General features: G+C 42.2%; 1 protein-coding gene across 2 annotated transcripts in view; it reads right to left on the bottom strand.

The window, feature by feature from the left end:
* The window catches only part of LOC122630817 (MOXD1 homolog 2), a 151353-nt gene extending 132547 nt beyond the window's left edge, over positions 1-18806 (bottom strand). Inside the window, exons 1-2 of one of the 2 annotated variants that reach the window (XM_043815775.1) lie at positions 18098-18806; positions 17804-18024 (exon numbers count right to left, since the gene is read on the bottom strand). The gene's annotated coding sequence lies outside the window, so the exon portion shown is untranslated. Of the gene's footprint in view, positions 1-17803 lie in introns of both variants that reach the window. The other variant, XM_043815774.1, reaches the window with a different exon arrangement.
* Positions 18807-19359: the final 553 nt, after the last annotated feature.

The raw sequence follows: 19359 nt of genomic DNA, 5'->3' as shown, positions 1-19359 counted from the left end.
CGATCTATCTTCTCATTAGTGTCATTGTATATGAGAAATAATTGATGGAATTTGGTATTTGTTAACGTACGTACGAAAGGTTGCTTAATCACAACGGAGTAACGATTCTTTCTTTTCTTCCTTCCTTCCTTCCTTCCTTATATTCACCAACAGAGAGCGCCTCGCTAATTTGTAAATCCGCTTGGCTGTCATTTTCTTTACGATCTGACCTACTTCAGCGATTAGATTGGATTCTTTAGGTAGGTATGTACGTACGTACGTACGAGCGGACGGACTCGAAGGAAGCATAAGGCGTCGCCTCAAATTCTCATAGTCGTTAATTAAAAGTGTATCGGCTGCGTGTTAGGGAGGTAAACTACCTAATGACGATAATTATGTAACGACCGGTTGCGAGTAAAGGAGCAACGCCGTATATTGTTCGTAACGCGAGACTGGCATTAGATCGACGACGTAAAAGGTGATTTCAAAGAGATCGAAAAGGGGCAGGACGATCGTAAAATTGAATACAGGAAATGATCAGGTGGTCAAGGAAAACCGCTAGGACAGGTAAAAGTTTCTCTGTAAGACCGTTTGCTCGTTCGATCCGAACGGGAATAATGAGAAATTAATTTGGAATAACGAGAACTTGATTGATATCGTTCGAGAAGAACGAGGAACGCTCGAAAATGTCGTGTGAGGTGGAAAGATCGAGTATTAACTTTTATCTCGACGGTATACGACGGGTAACGACGACGGAATAAGATGATACATAAAACGCATAAAGTCGAGAACGTTCGTAAAGTCTCTTCTTTGTTATTTAAAATAAACAATAGCGATCGATAATTAAGAGTTATCAACTTATCGGCCGGTAAAAGATTCGTTCTTCGAACATTCATCTTTATCTTTTATTTAGCACTGACGGGAACATACGCGTATATATATATATATTACACGCGCGTTATTAAACGCGTACGTATCTGATCGGATACTTTACGCGTATATCTTTATCCTTCTCTCCGCTTATTTGTTTGCTTATTGTTAGTACTTGCATTCTTCGTCTTGACGGTATCGAGTTGCAAGTCATCTAATTAAAAAACGACGAAACGATAAAGGGGAAAAAGAAAAATGAAAGGAGAAGAAAGAGAGAAAGAGAGGGAGAAAAGGAAGTAAGAAAAAAAAGTGCGGCATTCATTAGCGATAGAGACGCAGTTTTTTTTTCGCAATCCTGTCGACGCGGTATACTGTGGCAACTAAATCGCTATAGCGTTCGTTCTCACGCTGGTGGATGTTGAAAAGCCATGTATGCGACAGAGAGTGGTCGGCCATCGTGCATTCCCCGTCATAGTGCTCGTTCAGCAGAGAAGTATAAGCGTTCGAATTTCCGCGTTCCGTCGCGAAACTCGACGGTTCTATGGTTTCTCGCTCTTTCTCCCTTTCGAGAGGACGCTTGTAAGGATACGTCCTGCCTGAAAAATCTAGCTGCCTTTTGTGTAAACAAAAGAAAATGTAAAAAAAAAGACGAAAATTAAAGAAGACTTACGTTCAATGAACACTCAAGTAAACTCGTGGAACTCTATGCGAAATGATCTCGATTCGATGGAGAAATTTGTTATTAATTCTCGAAAAAGAAACTATCCGCGTCTTTTTCTATTTAGATAACCAACGAGTTTGCTTATCAGAACTTTAGAAAGAGATTTATTTTTGTAGATAGAACAAAGTAATTTATTTCTTGGTCGGCCGACAGTACTAATAGCTTCGCGACAGCTGCATCGATGAACTCGCTCCTTCTTTGTCAACATTATAAATAGCAGTAACGGAGATTAGAAAACACGGCATCGATCAAGCGAGAGAACCGTGCCACATTTACAAGGAAAGGGAAACGGTCAAATATCGGCTCTCGGTTTATACGTGGAATCGGCCTACGTGAGACGAGGCGTTGTCGAGTTTGCAGTGTAAACTCGAATTTCCAAGGCGCCATCGAAGGGAATGCACAAGGAAGAAGGATACTCAGACAGCTGTAGTAACTCTGTTTTTTCTTCTTCCCTCTTTCTTTCCGTTCGATGAAGAGAAAGAGTGTGAAAGGGAGAGAGAACGACTGAAACGTAGTTCACGTATTTTCGAAGAAGAGCACGAACTACCATCGACTTCGCGTCATCCTTGACGCGTCAAACGCATCGCTGAAAATCCGAGAAGGAGGAGGACTGAAACAAGAAACGTGGGTGAAGAAGCTTTCTTTCCTTACCAACATAAATACGAATTTTCGCAAACGCTAGACAAGTTCCATCTGGCTCTCGAAGAAAAATCCTTTTCCATTTTCGTCTCTCATCGATTTTCTAAGGCAGCTTAGAAAAAGTGTCTTTTAACGATGAAAAACTACGAAAAGGAGAAAAGTTGGATGTAAAGTCGGACTGATTTCCGAAGCGAATTTCACGCAAACGAAAAGATGCACGACGAGTTAACGACTTCCTCCTCGTACTATGAGACCGACTACTCGTTCATTAACGTCTTTTCACCAGATCGATCACCTCTTGTTAGAAACTCTTCCTTCCGCGGCAGTCCGGCCTTTTAATTATCGTTCGATCAAAAGGAACGCGGCACGCACCGACGAATGAATTTCCCTAATTACAGCGACACTATCGTCGCGAAGGTCACGAGAGCCCGCGCTCTCGTGAGAAACTAATTGTTTTCTTTGTTACGCCGGCAAATACCTGCGTAAGATCGAAGATTATTCCTATCGTCGACGTATGTAAATACTTGGCCCCCAGTCTATACTTAAAACTACACGGAATTCTATTTCACCGAGCGAGAAATAAAAAGTAAGGAGGAAGAAAATGAAGTAGCTTTTTATAATGATAACAATAATAATAATTTATGTGTATACGAAAGGATGAGAAAAGTGAGTGCCTCCGTTCTCGCTACGCACGGATACCATAAATACGTAGGCTGGACAAGACTGGCACGCGATATATCCTGCACGTGTTATTCTCCAAGTAGAGGAGCGAAGAAAAGAGAAAGAAGAGGAGGCTGCTCTCTTCCCAGCTGACTGGATTCTCGCATGCGTGGGCGAAGAAATGCCGACGCAAAGAGCGACAACGCACGACGATGTAGAAAAGAAAGAAAATGAATCGAAAGAAAAGGAAGAAGAAAACGTTAACACAAGATGGAGTCGAGCAGCTTGCTGGAGCAGCGTGTCTACATATATCCTCTTTGTCTCTCCGTCTCTTCACTCCCTCCCTCGTGTTCCCCTATACATGTCCTCCATTTTCTTCCGCGGCTTCTGCCCGCATTGGACAAGACACGAGATCGGATAGGAAACGCGTGTGGCCTCATAACCACCGACCGTCATCATCGCCACCGCCGCGATCGTTTGGAATTCGAATTCAGAGATTGCACCTATCTCGAAGCTTGTTTCTCAAGATCTTGCTCTTTTGCAATTGCTTATCGCATGGAGATTCTTCTCTCTCCCTCTCTCTCCCTCTCTCTCTCTCTCTCTCTCTCTCTCTCTCTCTCTCTCTTCATTCATTCTTCATAATAGTAATAATCGGATAAGTTCCATAGTTACATGAAACTAAGGTACGAGAAAAAAAGTAATCGACGAAGAATATTTCTCGAAGAAATAAAAATCGTGTAATTAAACGACATAGACAAACATGTCGAAAATTCCACGCGTCGTTCTCGGTAAATCAAAGTAAAAGGCTCGACTTACCCTTTCGGGTAATAAAGAGATAGGAGGAGCACGAGTGTCGATGAGTTATAACTCGCTGCGACTTATGCACGTTCGTACGCGTAATATACCGAAGAACCTAATTCTCCTGAAGGAGATGAGATGAGACGAGATGAAAGAGAGAGAGAGAAAGAGAGAGGGAGGGAGAGAGAGAGAATGTTCGCGCCGTACATCTCACGAGATCGAACGAACGGTAAGCTCGAGGCGAAGCACTTACGAGCCTTAGCACGGCCCTTACGGCGGTTTGCGTCTGGAATGGAGAGAAATCGCGTTAGCCAGAGAGGTGGGTTCGATGCTGGGAGTAGGTGAGACGAATCGTCTGCTTTTGCGACGAGAGCACGAAACTCATCGAACATCGAGAGTTCCTACCTCGTTCGGTGAGATTCGAGCTTTGCTAGTCTATCCAGCAGCGAGTCTCGGTATCAGCGACCAACCATCGAAAGGATTGAGAGAGAAATACGGAGAGAGAGAGAGAGAGAGAGAGAGAGAGAGAGAGAGAGAGAGAGAGAGAGGGAAAGAGGAAATGAGGCGAGATCGAAGGTGCGAGTTGCACGCGAGCAGAAAGCGAATGGAGTCGATGAAAAGCATTTCTCTGGCTCCTCTGATTCAATGTCATCGGATTCGAATTACAAGAGAGAGAAAGGAAATGGCGACCTACATTCGAAATGAAACGATCTATCTATCGATCGATCGTTCGTTCGATTCTTCTTCAAGTAGATTCCTGGATTTCGTAAAATTTCTACGAAATACTTTTTTTTTATTTTTATAATTTGGTCATTAGTAAAGTAACGAACACGATTATGTCGCAATTATGTCGAAATATGGATAGATCGAATAATTCTCCGCTCGAATCCTTTCTATTTTAATGAATAGTTCTCAAGTAATAGAAATATTCGTCTTTTTAATTGACTTTGTTCTCTCAGGCTCTCGAATTAAATCGCTTTTAAGACGATTGAATTATGTATATAAAGGCGATGTTTCGAGATACGAAATTCCGATCGTTCTTACGGCCGATAAAGAAAAGATCGGTAGCTTTATAAAAAGTGGGAAAGGAAAAAAGGAAAGTGGGAGGAACGTGCGAACCTGGCCTGCGAGAGCAAAGCGAAAGGCAACGAGACGAAAACCATTCTATAAATTCGCTTTCGGTACCGGTCAATGTTAACGGACGAAAGAGGGAGAGATGAAGAGAGGGAGAGAGGGAGAGAGAGGGAGAGAGAGATAGGAAAGAGAAAGAAAGAGATCAGTGCCCTCGTTAAAGCGAACAGTTAAGTGGTACCATAATCGCAACAGGATAGGGATATTACAGCAACCAAGTTGGACACGAAGCTGATGCTTGAAAGACAGCGGCTTAACATGGCTCCTTTCATATCGGTGCGAGCTATGGCCCGAAGCTAAATCTGCTTTTCGAATTCGCTATATAATGCGCGTAACGCGCTTCTCGACGAGCCATTAGCTTCCGAGACGAAATATTTTCGAGATAACCATCCGCTTTTTACGTCGTTTATTGACAAATTTAAGTAGTGCGTATCTATCTGGAAATGTGGAAACATCTGATATCACTGAAGTAAAATGAAATTGGTAACGAAAATGTCAAGAAAAATTATGGTATTACGATGTCAGTGAGTCGTTCCTTGAAAAATTTACACTATTTCGTGATCCTGTCACAAATCTACTAGCACGATACGACCGTAACAGAGAGAGATGTCAGTTTTCTACGTTGACTCGTTAAAATCAATAACGTATGACCATAAATACGTTTCTACGACGTCGAACGTATAAAACGTTAAGCCGGTCTAACTAAAGATATGTCTTCTGTTCGAACATAGTCCTTCGATTCTTTTCTTTTTTTCCTACGTTTATACCCCTGTCGAGAGTGCAACTCTCTTCCTACTTTTATTTTTTACACGCTTATCCTATATCGACGACGAAAGGTACTTAAGGGTGAATGTACAAGTTAAAAGCATAGGGCCAAAGAAGCTTGCTTTACCTACCGATTACTACCACTGCTACGAATACGTCATTCGTCCTTCAGAATGTTATGACTCACTCTATAGATTTGTGTACGTGTTAATGCACGTGGTCGAACATGTTTTATTACTTTCGATTAAATTCAAAGAACTCGGAATGGAAAAATTAGATTAAAATGGTTGGTATACGTTGTATCTAGATTCAGATATAGATACAAGATAAAGCGAGAATAGACAAGAATTAGAAAGTAAAAATTTTATTTCAATATGGTAGATAGTATAGAATAAAGACAAGAAACGACATAGTAGAGGAAAGAAAAAGAGAACATTTCGAAAGGTGGGAACGGAAAAGAAAAAGGAGGAAGGACGACCAGAACGAGCAACCTTTATCTAATTAGTTCCTTCGAGTAGCATGAAACCGGAGCGAACCAAACTCTGAACTCGTAAACGGCTACGTCCCGAGGTTAAAAGGACGCTTTTTCTTCTCTCTCTCTCTCTTTCTCTCTCTCTCTCTCTCTCTCTCTCTCTCTCTCTCTCTTTCTTTCTCTCATTCTATCTCTTAGCGTTTCTGCCAAGGGTGCTTCGAGCTAATTGTCGTCCTCTTGCCTAGGCAAACGATAAATTCTCCAGCGGCTGCACGCCGATTTTACCGACTCTCGAACGTTCCTAAGAGATGAACGGAGAAAGCGAAGAGAAAAGGAAAAGAAAGGAAAGTGAGAGAGAGAGAGAGAGAGAGAGAGAGAGAGAGAGAGAGAGAGAGAAGGGCGGGGGGGAAAGAGAGGTAAAAGGTGTTAGAGTGCTATCCTCTCGTAGTCTTCCACCACCTACACCGTTTCATTCTGATCCGGCAAATAGACGTTAACTCGACATTCACGGAAACGACTGTCGGTAGAAGAACGATTTCGACTAACAAGCTGCAAAGCTGAAACCCCTTTTCGCGCTTCTCGTCTCTCTCTCTCTCTCTCTTTCTCTTTACACATACACACACACGCGCGCGCGCGCGTACACGATCTCCATCCAAGCTCCTTGTCGTTTCGTCTTTCTCACCGTTCTTGAGAACTCCATACACGCTTCTTGATGACGCCTCCCTCGCGCGGTCTACTCATTAGACGACGTTACCTTCGTCTCTTGGCACTAATATTCGTCACTCGTGCGGTGTTGAAACTTTTGCCGTATGTAGAGAGAGAGAGAGAGAGAGAGAGAGAGAGAGAGAGAGAGAGAGAGAGAGAGAGAGAGAGAGAGAGAGAGAGAGAGAGAGAGAGAGAGAGAGGGGAAGGGAAATTGAGAGGAGGAAGACGGAGAAAGAGAGAAGTTATCGAGACGACGAATCGTAGGAGAGAACGAATATACGTATTTGATATTGGGACAAGGCGTCAAAGATATATGCTTCCTCTACCATTAGGCTCTTGATGCGACCCTAATGTTTTTCCAGCGTATAATGTCGTACGAGAAGGCGTTGCTCTTTAAGAGACCCATGGCCTGTATCCTTCCTCCCCTTCCATCCTCTGTGCATGCCTAGTCTTGACTTTATCTTCGAATTCGATAATACACTTGTTAAAAGATGTGTTTATGGTTTAAACCCATCGTACTGATATGATATTTTAGACGAAACGAATTGAACAATTAGAAAAATAATCTCCCGATAATGAAAATAAAAATATATTTTAAAGGGGGAAAATACATTTTAGAATTATATACGTTACAGTCGAAAAGAAAAAATAACACGTTACTCGTTCGGTTGTATCGGATGGTTTAGCCTGTAAAAAAACTATCTGAAAAACATTGCTTTTTACCATTTTACCAGTCGTTGCTGATAGCATACCGAATGACAAAGTAAAATCTCAAATTTTGATTCGCGGACATGCTCGGCACTGTTTTTCATCACCGATACTCGCAATACATTCGTACTTTTGTAAACAGCGTTATTATTTTGCAGGCTGAAAGGTAAACGACAGTCTTCCGGTTGATATTGTTTCGACAAAAATTAACAAGACTTGTTACGACTACGTTATCGCGCGAATGTGATGAAAATTTAAAAAAACGTTTGACAAAAATTTATCGCCAATCAAAGGTGATAAAGCAATAAAAGACAAATAAGGATTAAGAACGTTCGTGCGCTCGTTAAATCGTCATAAATACAAGTTTAGAAAATAATGGCAGGGACTACACACAGGGACGAGTGCGTATTCTCTGCATAGAAAATGTCCGTACACGCGTCGATAGTCGTTTCCAATTTCTATACAATTATAAAGTAATATAGATACAATGAATAACGTATATAAATGAATTTTCAATAATTGCATTCAATTCGTACCTTTCGAAATTAAATAACAAAATGTCGTTCGATGTTCTGACTAAACTAAACGAAAGAGTGAAAGGAAATTTAAGAGGATATGAGTGTCACTTCCACCGTTGCGGGGGTGTCTATTTTAAAAATAATTTTTTTATTAACTCCAGAGTACTTCGAAAGTCGCCGCCAAAGAAAAGGGCGACGTCGGAGAGACGAAATAACTCGGAGGAGGAAGCGGCGGAGGAAGAGTAATAGGAGGAGGAGGAGGAGGAGGAGGAGGAGGAGGAGGAACGAACGAATAGGTCGGCGTCATCTGCGTCGTATGACGAATGTTACGGCTAAGAAATGGATGAGTGCCTCCATACATCACGGAGATAATTATATTATTCTCCTTCGTGCTCGTATTTATAGATACAGATATGGTCGGCTTGTGTGAACGCGTAAACCAGGGAGATATGCCTTGTCACTCCATCAATCCATCCTGCTTCTCTTTCTTTCGCTTTCAATCTTCCTTACAGTCGATGTTGAATATAATGTTGGAAGATAACGGAAAATAGATACGTTTTCGAAGGATCGAGGAAGAGCGACACTTATCTTTCGTTAAATTAAGGGAAAATTTTGTATTCTCGCGTACGTGCTTACATTCATATTTTAACATGCCTTTGAGTTTTAAACAAAATCGGTCCTCGACTGCATCGATTCACGAGAGACCTTTCATTAAATCTCGAGTCCATGTATAGAGACCTTATCTCACCTGTCACGACGTCAACTCTCAACGACTCTCTTTTGAGAATAAAATAAAAGAGAAAAAAGAAGAAGAGAGAGGTCGAAAAGTTACGAGCATTAAATGACCGTTTCGCAGGGCACAAAGAATCGTTTGTACGATTCGTTATACCGATGGATCGACGTGGTCGCACAATTACTTAGGATGGAGAAAGAGTGAAAGAGAGAAAGAGGGAGAGAGGAGGCTCCGACCACTCTCTAGTCGTTGTTCGTAGCTGAAAGTGCATTTACATCGATCAACGACGACTTCTTGGAGGCCTCGAATAGCCATTGTCGTGGCTGATGCACGTTGATTCACGGATTGTCGAGGCCACTCGTAGGTGCTTACGTAGGGCTCTTAAAGCCCTACCTCGCAGAAAGCAAACTTTGCTGCCTACCGACGCGTACAATTTGATTCAAAAGTATTCTTTAATTCCATTGCAGTTAAACGATGTTACGACGATTACATCGTAATAAAAAAATTTTCTATGTTGTATCAAAAATTTGTATCGATAATAAAATCGATGCAAACCTCTTATCGTTTATTCCAATGAGAAACATATTTGATCGTTCTATAAACGATCATGAAAATCAATGCTGAAAGATTTGAGAAAGAGAATTTTACTCGTTCGGTCGTTTTAAAAATTAAAGGAACACTTTTATCGTATTTCGATCTCTTTTAGTTTGCTCGAGTAATCCGTTCTTTTTGTTCCCTTTTACTTCTAACTCGTCTAACTCGAGATTGTAAGTCGGAGGATGGCTGAAAGACGTTGAATCGATCTTCTTCGTTTTTCCTTCGTCTCCTCGAGTCCGAAACTTCCTTCCTTCCTTCCTTCCTTCCTTCCTTCCTTCCTTCCTTCGTTGCTTCGTTGCTTCGTTGCTTCCTTCCATGCTTCCTTCGTTGGTTCCAACGGCGAAGCATCGAGAGCGACTTAACGAGGAAACTTCGAGGTAAAATCGCGGAAGTGTTGCCCTTTTGCACCGCATTTAAGGATAAACTCGTCCTTAATGGTACTTTATAATTCCAAGACGGCTCGACGTGCTTCCGAACGGGGGTGCGATGCAATAACGAACATTACATAAACTTTTACCCCTCTCCCCCGACCGACCTCTCACTCCGCATCCTTACTTCCAACGCTATCTTTAACCTCTGCTTCTTCGTACTTCGGTGAGTCATTTACGAGCATGTATTTTTTGTCTGACCCTTTCTTTCTTTTTTTTGTATTCTTTTTTTTTTTTATTTTTATTTTTCGTTACATTCCGTCCACCTGAGCTAACAGAAAAGCTACATCAATGTCGAGATCGATTGCTCTCGCTCGCAACCCGGCGTAGGATACCGATATTCAATTAATCATTTCGATTCATATCGCGGGGTTTTAGCATGCGACAAAAGCTCGAATCGATGGATACTGGCGAGGCGTGATGGAACGAAGCAGAACACAATACGTTTACCAGCGACGAAAATTTCTCTCAACAAAAGCCACGCGCCCGCTTTTTCTCTCCCCCTGTCTCTCCCTCTTTACCTCTTTTATCTCTTTCTCTTTCTATGAGACTACGGGAAAGTCGAAACGCGACACTGGTTCACCTCGTGCGTAAACCACATCGATAATAATCGTACGTGAGATTGTGTGTGTGGGTACGTGTGAAAGAGGATGATTCGACCCGCCACGGGACCAATTCAAAATTAGCAAGTCAAAGAGGATGCTTTTTCGTCGTTTGTCGGTTCTGCTCGTCCCTCGGACAACAGGTATAATGCTGTACACTCGGGAATTATTTTCGTTCTTTTCCGTAAAAGCGTCGCGATATACCTACGTTATCTACATACACGCGTATACTTTTCGAAACCGCGAGGCAAATTAAAGAGTCGATTACGGTCTGACTAATAATATATCAAATAAATAAATTATCATAAACATTTTAATATCGTTTTTCTTCGCGCGAAACAAAAAAGAAACACTGAGAAAAGAGGTCAAGCAATCGGAAAAATAAAATTAAGTTCCACAGCTCTAGTCGTTTTGAAATTTATACGGAAACGGAGAAGAAGAACTAGGGAAAGAAACGATAGGAATTTGCACGAGAGGGCGTCGATAATAATCTTAGAGAGCAGGGGCAGCAAACATCAAGGAGCAGAGCAAATCATCCAGCATGGGGGCCAATTCGGAATTAGCAAGTCAAAGAGAGGGATACGTTCTCTCTCTCTCTCTCTCTCTCTCTTTCTTTCTTCCCGCCGTTTCTCGCGGATAATGCGTACCTACGTCGCGTCGAAATGATGGTTTTTGGGGAGCAGCTTAATCTCGTCGTCCTCCCCAAATTGCCGGCTTGTCCACCAGCCTGCTCGCGACTCTGCCCCGTCGTAATTTGTAAGTACGCCTCTCTTCCATCTCACTTTCTCTCTTTCCCTTTCTATTACACGTCACGAATCACCCTTTGTCCATCCTACTTCCCAGAACGACGTATTCGTACTCCTTGTCTCTTTTTATCCATAGTGATCACTCGCTCATTTCTATATCGCCCTCTCTCTCTCTCTCTCTCTCTCTCTCTCTCGGTCTTTTACGAGTCGAAATTATAGATCGTTTCGAACACGAGGCCTGTACGAGCAACGTTTTCTCTATCGATTAGCATTCTTTTCGATGATCATTACCGGTGTCTCCCCTCCTATACGAAGAACCAAAAGTCGAATGGCATTCTCAGCCATCCGATGGCAATTAACAAACGTCACGAGACTCTGCTGTCTCTTGATAAGTCCATAGGCTTGTGGGCGTGACTTCTCGTCGTACTCTTCTCCCTTTCTCTCTCTCTCTCTCTCTCACACACACACTCCTTCTCCATTCGTTCGGTATTTTCGTTCCTTTTTCTCACAGTGCGTCGACAAAATCAACGTTCACCGTAGGTGTTGAAAACGTCGTAAAACGACACACGATCTGTCCTTTCGAAATCGGATTAAACTCGAAATCTGACCTCTTTCAAAGTTTGTTTTTAATATGCACGCAGTAAATCAAAGTCAAAAAAAAAAATCGATTAAAAGATATAAGATCGTTCAAACGATTGCTTTCAAACCAAAGATATTCCGATTATTCTCCATAGTCTCCTGAATCGCAAATATGTACAGATCGAGTCCTTTACACGCAGTTATGGGTTAGATATCGATAGTTGCCGACAGGCTAAAACAACGCGCCAACCACTTAATAATTAACGATATTGTCCGTTCGCCGAATCACAAGGAATTAATCGTAGCAAACGATCGACATGTATTAACGCCCATCTAATCAAGCGTCTCTTTTGGCGAACAATCATTGTTAGGACCTCTAGTAAACCTGAGGCCTTTGATCTACTCGAAAATGTAAGCCTCCTGTATCCTGTTAATTAGAGAAATCGATCGTACGAATCACTTTGCTCTTATTTCGAATAAATCAAATATACATAACGTATCGATTTTACGGATCGATCGAGAAACGACAAATTCAAGCACGATAATTACCTTGGTCCGCATTTGATCTAATTAATATTTTGCGTAATAAGGATAAAATATTAAACGAAGACGAAGAAGAAGATCCACCAAGTTACAATACTTGAACAAAATTTGTATATAACCTGTTAAACAGTCTCGACGAGGGTGCGAACAAGTGTTTCAGAGTTTATTCCGGATTAGGATAATTGGGCTTTGGGAACGAGCTAGAACGAGAGAGAGAGAGAGAGAGAGGGGGAGAGAGAGAGAGAGACAGACAGAGAGAGGGAGGGATTGTCACACCCAGCGGCCCGTTAATTCTACCAACGATCTAGATTTTGCTAATTGGTATTATCGAGGCTTTAGCTGACTAATTATATTAATTTACGCATCGGTCAGCTCGTGGTCGTCGTTGTTGCGGTGAAAACATTTTCATCCGGATTTGTATCTAGTATCCTTTTTCCCCGTTACATGCATCTTTGTCTCTCTTATTCTTTCGTTACTCGTTAAGATCGTAAAGAAAAGAAAATTTAAAGATCGTCCTCCAATAATATTGAGAAACAAAGATAAAAATATAATCCAACTGGATGATAGGTCGAAGAGAAAATTAAATGTTAGAACAAAGTTTATCGAACTTTCAAGTTTTATCGTATATTCATTACGTAATCCGTTTTTGGTACTTCTAACACGAAGGAACGAGGGCATTCGTTATTTTGACTGGAATTCCGTACTTGGCACGTATCGCATTGGGGTCGAATACCCGCAGAGGTGAAAAACTTTCGCGAATATAACCGGCATCGTGGGCGGAAACGCTAAGAAATACGTGATTCGTTTGTGGTAGGAGTGCATCGGGATGCGCACGACGTTTACACTTTCTAAGCGTACGGTCAACGTTGGTATATGCTTTGCTTCTCGTAGAGAGCACGAGATGGAATAAAATACTAAAATACGAATCACGATAAGTGTGTTAAAAGAAGAGATGCGTTAGCGACTTAATTATAAAGTAAAAACGCTAAATCCATAATATTCCTTACGAGTTTCGTATTCGTAAAGAAGAGCAAGAAAAGTCTAGCGTTTGGAATCGGTATCACTATCGAAGCGCATAATTTTCGTGACGAGCAGCTAAGTACGTTTTCACTGACAAGCAATTAGACAAAACCTCATCTTCTAACGAGCGTGTATGAATGAAACTCGTAGAATTTATCGTGCGAGACATGCGATCGAATCGTAAGAAAGTTGGCAATAAATTATGAATTTGCGTCGGTCCGAAAAACGTGAACGGGAAGAGAAGTCGTGAAACTATCGAATAAATCAGATCGATATGTCTCCTTGTCTATGTACGTGTACGTGCGACTTTTCTCATACGTAAAAGCACAAGCGTTTTGCTCGTTGAGGAATATACCGAAGAGATTGGTATCGCGTGGCTCGCGAAGTCGGCTAGTATTCACGTGGGTAGACTCTTCGCCGACGTGAGAGGTCGTGTAGCTATTGGATATCGACCTTTATTGTAGCCTTATCTATTGGATTATTTAGACCTTGCTCTCTGTTCGTTGCCCCTTTGAAAATCGCCATTATGTAATTCTGTCAGCGTGATCGAAAACGCAGTAATTTCCGAACAAAGTATACGCGAATAATTCTTACATTTTTTTATCGAGTTTGATTTAATCGAATTTACCAAAAAAATAAAGAAATGAAGAGAGCAGAAATTACGTATTTCTACGATGCTCGCGTCTTAATTTAAATACAATTGACTTGTACGTTAACTTATCTTAATTAACAAGCACTTTTTGACGCGAGAAATTAGTGTAAAAAGTCGAGTTGTTATCGGTCGAAAGAACGAAGCCAAGTTCGCTCGTATATCATTCTTACTTTTTCTCGAGCAACACTTTTCTTTCGAAGGGCGCCTCGCGTTTTCGTCTATAGTCGAGTCACGCCATTCTGAAGACAAACTCACTCAAGAGGGGTTCGTTTAGAATTCAGGAAAAGCACGAGTGGAAGAGAAAAGACAGTGCCGAAAGAGAGTGCGAGAGATATATATATATATCTAAATGTCGTCAACGAGTAACACTACCGGTAAGGAAAGGAACGTCTCGCGCGAGAAAATGGCTCCCGTTGTGTCGAAATATCCATAAAATAGTCGGACTAGAAAATTTGAAAGGAGTCGAGAAGAAAAGAAAGGGGTGGAAAAGTCGACGGATTGTTTTCGTGCGGAAAACAGACGGCCGGGATTGGAAAAGAGAAAGACAGCGAGCGAGCGAGCGAGCGAGAGAGAGAGAGAGAAAGAGAGAGAAGTGTTCGAGCATCGTACGATTTCCATGTAAAGAAAATAAAAGAAAAGAAAGGAAGAAGAGGAAGAGAAGGAAAATGTGTGTAGGCGCGTGTATAGGTGTGTTTGTGAAAGAAAGAAAAAGAAACAAAAGTGGAGGGAAAACGCGACCAAGAAGAGGGTGTGTTTCTTGGACCAGACGACGAAGCTGAAACGAAGAAGAAAAGCTTCCGAGAAGCTTAAAGGAGATAGTCGGTAAAAGATCTTTGCCGTAGGACAAGCGCGTAACGTATAGCTTGGCTTCTTCGTTTTTTTTATCTTCGCTCGCCATCTCTCTTGGTTCTCTTCCTATCTCCCTTTCTCTCTTTTCCTCTCGACAACGATCTTTTCTCGCTTTACAAAAGAAACCATTTCTCAAGTTATGGAAATTCGGTACGTCCGGGTCAAAAACTTTCGAAATCGATGCGACATACACGGCCTCGCGAAAAGATCGTCTTGTATCCGTTTATATCTGCCGTTTTCTCTTTTCGCCTTTTCTCTTTGAAACGACGAGAATTCTACGTCAATTCTTCGTTCCTTCGAATTTCGTCAAACTCGGACATTCCCAAACTTTGGTTCCAATTTTACGAACGCTAACTTGAATTCATAGATGAAAGTGTCTCCCTTATTACTCCACATTTCGTCTAATTTATTCGTCGAATCGTGCAAACACGTTTTCAAGTAGAAGCAACTTCGAGATTTGTTCATTTTATGAAAACGAAAGTAATTAAAGGCAAAAAATCTGTTATTAATTACTTTACTTCATACATAACCGATGATGAAATAGATCGATCGATAAAATCGATACCGTCGAAGATCGATCGTTGCCGCTCGTTTTAAAAGTCAAGCGAAATGTTTCAAAGTGCTTTACTGTCGTAGTATGATTGATTATTAGCACGTTTTCCGTATCGCTCGTAGGACTAAAATCAACGAGACGCGGTGTAAAAATTACATCGTGCTCTCGATAATATCGCCATTGTACGTTTTTGGCCTTCGATGACCCAACGGAAAGAAAGGGAGAGAAATGGGAGGAGAGAGGGAAAGAGAGAGAGAGAGAGAGAGAGAGAGAGAGAGAGAGAGAGAGAGAGAACGAGAGCGCACGCGCAAGTGGTCCCTGCGGTAACCTGTGCACAAACGCATCCACACAAACCGTCGGTATTTATACAGGACGTATTTGTGTTTATGATTAGGCAAATTTTAGTACAACATTCGACCAGACTACGAGCGATAAGAACGATTGCACGAAGAAAATAAAAGATAGAAGAGAAAGTCTAGACTATCCGTAAACAAACAGATTGATAAAATAATGTAAAGAATAAAATAGAAAGATTTCGTGGGAAAGAATGAGAATCAATAATTAAAATAAAATAGTCTTTGATCTTCTTCTACGAGTCAATCGTAATGTCGATATTTGTAAAAAGTTTAATTACGAACTGTCACGCACACGCAGTATCATGAACACGCGAATTGTAATTATCTCCTTTTCAAATATAGTGTGGGCGCGCTTCGCATTTCAGGTAAAATATTCGTTTTACTTTCCATCCTTTAAAAGAAAATTCTTGAGAAGGGAAATACCATATTCATCGACTTACAAAAATGTTGGAGGATGCTAGAGGAAAATCACGGAAGTCTCATCTGCGCGTTTCATTTCCGGCGCGTGACGAAGAAATATCTCGTTCGAAGTTTGGAAAGAAAAAAGAAGAAGAGAGAAATGGAGAAGGAGAAATAAAAAGAGAGAGAGAGAGAGAGAGTGAAAATAAAGCAAAATGCATTTCGATTCTCAGGCAAAAGTCGAAAAGCACGCTCGAATTCATTTCTAGCAATAAAGATGGAAGGATACTTGTCTCTGCGAGAAACCGATTTCGTCTTTCTCTCTTCCTCTTTCTCTCTTTTTCTTTGTCCCCCCTCTCGCCGACGCACGCAATGAGGTAAAGGGAATAAGAGAAATTTACGCACATAGACGGGAATATATAGCTTCCGCGAGACGTCTCCGTGGTAAAAGTTACACCTCGAACGATTCATCTCGGCGAGCACTTTATCGCGCATCATTTCCGCGTCACATTTTTTAGCGGCTCGCTCGGCGACGCTTTCGAAGGAGATACGCTCGTGAATTCGTCCCAAGATTTACAGAGGTTTACTCCCTTGCACTCTCACCCTCTCGAATATCATCGAAAAAGAGAGAGAGAGAGAGAGAGAGAGAGAAAGGAAGAGAGAAGGAACGAATGGCCAAGGTGAGCCGTCGCGGAGAGCCGCGTAAAGAGTTTCGTTCTCAACTTTTCTTATTTCCGGCTGGAGCGGAGACGACACGACAATGCTCTTAAATTCTTCTCTCTACCTTTTACGAACTGGACGTCGACGGTCCATAGCACGAACTCACGTACAAAAGTTGCCTTGACCGATCGACGAAAGGTGATTCTTGTTCCATCAATGTTGCCTGTGTGTACTCTTTTTTTCCCGCTAACAACAAAAATTATTTTAACCGAGTATCCTGAACGCGATAAACCTTCAAAACAATACTTTCGATATTAGTTTAAAAATCAATCATTTTCTTAGACAAATATCATCTCGTACATTCGTCTCTTCGTTCTCATTTCGCTTCAATTATCTACGTGTAATAATCCGTGTAATTTAAGCTATATCGATCGATTTTGTATAAATTTATTTGACAATAAATCAAGATTACTCTTAAATCCGTTTATGCCGATATGCGAACGTATATACGTAACGTTCACGGAACTATCCGACATCGATATTTCTCGAGTCGAGATATCTGGATAGCAAACACGTTCTCTCTCTCTTTCTCCCTCGCCCTCTCTTTCTATCATCGACTCTCCTTTGACTGTAACAGCGAACACGTTAAACTATTCACCTAAAACGCATTCGTCCATCGAGAGATCTACGGTGAAACGTGAGAAAAGTAAAGGACAGGGAGAAGTTTCAAAGAAGGGAACGATAAAACGTAAAGCAGCATGGAGTCTTACAGTCATCTCTTTCGAGCAATCGTCGTTCCTGAGTCTTCACCCTTCGCCCTATTCCCTGGCTCTTTGACCATCCGCTTCCATCGGACAGAAGCGAACACGAGAGCGATCGACGTCCGATATTATCAAAGAGATTACGAGACTGGACCTCTCGAACTCTTCGCCATCGTGAATTCTATCTTTCTTTTCAGAGGTCGATCGCGGGAGTTCGACCCAGATCGGAGCAAGTGCCCTCCGCTCTCGATCGTTCGTAAAGAAAGAATAAAAAGGACTAACTTGGCTGCGAGAATAAAGCTCGGAAGAGGAAAAAAAAGGATGAGGAAAGAGAGATAGAGGAAAAAGAAGCAGCTTACCACTTGGTAAGAAGTGCTTTCGCGTTCTTGCTTTCGGTTTTTAACAGTCGGCTTCTTCCTTCGTCCTTTTCCCTCCTCTTTCTCCTCCTTACGTAGCCTCCTTTCTCGGATAATTCCACCGTTGAAAAGTTTCTCCGATCACGTTCTATCTATCTCGTGATCTCCTCCCTTTTTCCTTTTTTATCGCTTCTCTACTTTACGCCGCACACACTGTATCGTCACTGTCACACGCGAAAGAGGAAATGAGAAAGAGAGGAGGAAAAATAACAAAAAAAAAAAAAGAAAAACACGCACCAAAAGAAAAACCGATATACGAACGTATCCCGTTCGAAAGAGCGTCCACGCGAATACGGATATCGGTCAAAGTTGCCACTTTTTTCGCACACAGATTCTCTCAAGAACCTCTTCCGTTTATCTCGGTTCGAAGTTTCAATCCTTCGATCGTTTTCGATCTCCTTCACAAATCGAACAAAATTAACACGTTTCCGTGCACTCTGATCTTTATGTCCGACGTAAAAAAAAAAAGAAAACACTGATCAAAATCTTTGATTAATAATCACACACGTGGAAACTTTTCAAAAGGAAAATATCACTTTGGTCCTTCTTCGTACTCTCTCCCTCTCTCTCCCTCTCTCTTTCTCTTTCCTCTCGTCTAAGAAAGAAAAGAATTTTTCTTTTCTTATTTAACGAGAGAATGAGGAAAGAGCAGAGGAGACGTAACGCGTAGAGGGTCCGAGTCGTTCCCGTAGATACGACTTTAGATACGATCGTAAAAGAGAAGCTCGTTGAACCGAGAAAAATAACGTGTGCGATCATACGAAGTAGTTAAAGAGAAAGAGAGTACACAACGATAGACGACGACGCGACAACGTCAAGGACGAAAAGGATAACGACAACAACGACGACAACAACGACGACGACACTACGACACGAGCGAACCGCGCGCCACGGCTCTCGCCTGTGAACTGAACACCCGTCGCGACCTGAGGCCGGGACTCGACTGATTTCTGCCTAGGTCCCCCACCTCTCCGACCTACCATCCAACGCGCCACGCGCGCGCGAGCGCGCGACCCTAGGCGCTCCAACCCCTCGTCCACTGATTCTCCTATCCTCTCCCTTCCACTTCGTTCCCCAACTCCATATTCCCTTCCTCCTCTCTTTTTCTATCCCCCTTCATACTTCCAACCTTCTCCTTCTATTTCTATTTCTCCCTCTCTCCCTCTCTCTCTCCCTCTACCCGCCCCTCCCTCCCTTTTGCCAACTCACACCGTTTCACGATCTTTCATCCTTTTCTAGAGCACCGCACGTACCCAACCGCCTAACACCGACCCTTCGCGTACCCGGCCAGCTTCTTCGACACCCATCTTCCCTTTCCTCTTCCAACTTTGTGCCCACCTCTCCACGAGATGCCACGAGACACCCGGTTTTGCAAGGACTTTCCGGATCTCGATCTTCTTCCTCTCCTAGCCGACCCACCGTCATCTCCATCCGCACGCGCTTCTTTCAGAAATATTTCGATGCCCGTTCAAACGATCTCCCTTTTCCTCTCTCTCTCT

Source organism: Vespula pensylvanica, chromosome 7 (assembly GCF_014466175.1).
Source record: "Vespula pensylvanica isolate Volc-1 chromosome 7, ASM1446617v1, whole genome shotgun sequence".
NCBI lineage: Eukaryota > Metazoa > Arthropoda > Insecta > Hymenoptera > Vespidae > Vespula > Vespula pensylvanica.
This window is presented reverse-complemented; position numbering and strand designations above follow the sequence as displayed.